Source organism: Gossypium arboreum, chromosome 2 (genome assembly GCF_025698485.1).
Source record: "Gossypium arboreum isolate Shixiya-1 chromosome 2, ASM2569848v2, whole genome shotgun sequence".
NCBI classification, from domain to species: domain Eukaryota; kingdom Viridiplantae; phylum Streptophyta; class Magnoliopsida; order Malvales; family Malvaceae; genus Gossypium; species Gossypium arboreum.
In genome coordinates, this window is record NC_069071.1 from 2,679,690 (window position 1) to 2,681,461 (window position 1,772).

Below are 1,772 nucleotides of genomic sequence, written 5' to 3' on the forward strand. Positions count from 1 at the left end.
GACCGACGCCGGTGTCGGACACGAGGGGTTAACGAGACAAATCCTCTTAAAGTACCGACCAATTTGGCATTTCTGGACAGGCTGGAAAACTGCGTCACCGTCGCCTTAAAAATCATATCTCGAGTTCCAAAACTCGGAAACTGGTTTCGTAAATTTTCCCTGAATTTAGACTCATATATCCATCCATGGATTTATTTTTAGAATTTTGGTTGGGCCAATTGGTACAGTTTATTAGTTAAAGTCACCCATGTTACAGGGATCGACTGCTCTGACCTCCGCGCGTTACAACTTGAATATCTTTCTGTACAGGGCTTTAATACTGGTGCCGTTTGTTTCTAATGAAACTAGACTCAAAATGGAATCTGTACATATAAGGCATGACTCCTAATTCTTTCTGGATAATTTATGGTAAATTTTCAAAGTCACGACAGGGGACCCAGAAATCGTTCTGGCCCTGTCTCACGAGAACTTTAATATCTCCCAGTATACTGCTCATATGGTCGTTTCGTTTTGTCCATATAAAATAGATTCATCAAGGATCAGTTCCATAATTTACTCACTATTTAATTCTACTTATACTATTTTTAGTGATTTTTCAATCTCATCTCACTGCTGCTGTCCGCAACAGTTACTGCAGTAGACTATGCCAATTTCATGAATTTTTCCTTGGCCTTAATCATCCATCATACATGACACAAATTATGGTCACCTTAACAAAATTTGAATTTCTAAGACTCGTGGCTATAGGTTCTAGCATCCCACTCGACGACCACATAGGCCATTTTCACATGGCTTAAAGTTTACAACCCACAATTCGACAAAATATAATAGCCTATACATGCCAAATGTTCTTCAACAACAAAAAAGTAATACCACAAGATTTCAGCGGTGTGATGACTTCAACGACGGTTCCGAGCACACAACAGTACGAGTCCCAGTGACCTAAAATGGGTGACAAGAAAACACTGAGTGAGTTTACAACTCAGTAAGTCATAAGCATTTATCAATCCACTAATAAAGTCACTACAACATGTACAGCAAACGAGGCTAGGTACTCATCCATATCGAATCTATACCATAATACCTCGGACCTTTCGGTCCAATCTCGCATACCAAGTCATACATCCACATTTCATATTCTACACAACAAGATAATTGAAGCATTTTTACACATTAACTCATTTTCCAGCACAACCATACGATTTCAATCATCACATAGATTTAAGGCTTACCAATTCAACCCCAAGCATGGACGTATTTTCTATTCATCATGAGCTCGAGGTACTTACCCGATCCGCTGTCCGTGATCAACTCGATAATATCGCACACTCAGTGCCAATAGTGATGCAAAAGCATATAATAAGTCCGCACACTTAGTGCTATATAATCAGCTCGCACACATAGTGCTATATAATCAAATTCGCACACTTAGTGCTGTACAAATTTTAAATCCGCACACTTAGTGCCAATCTTGTCACCGTGTCCATTTATACCCGCACACTTAGTGCCAAGACCAATCGTTATGCATTTTACTACCTTTATACATTCAACAATGGCATCATTCCATACACATACATTTCCACTTACACATCAATTCATTAAACACAATTGCATATATATATATTATGATCATTTAAATCAATGCCAAATATATGCTTTATGACTTACCTTATATTGGATGAAACGATTTCCAATCGACTACTCGATTATCTTTCCTTTGCCTTTGCTTGATTCTCCACCTCTAGCTTCTTGGGCTAAATTTAACAAATAAA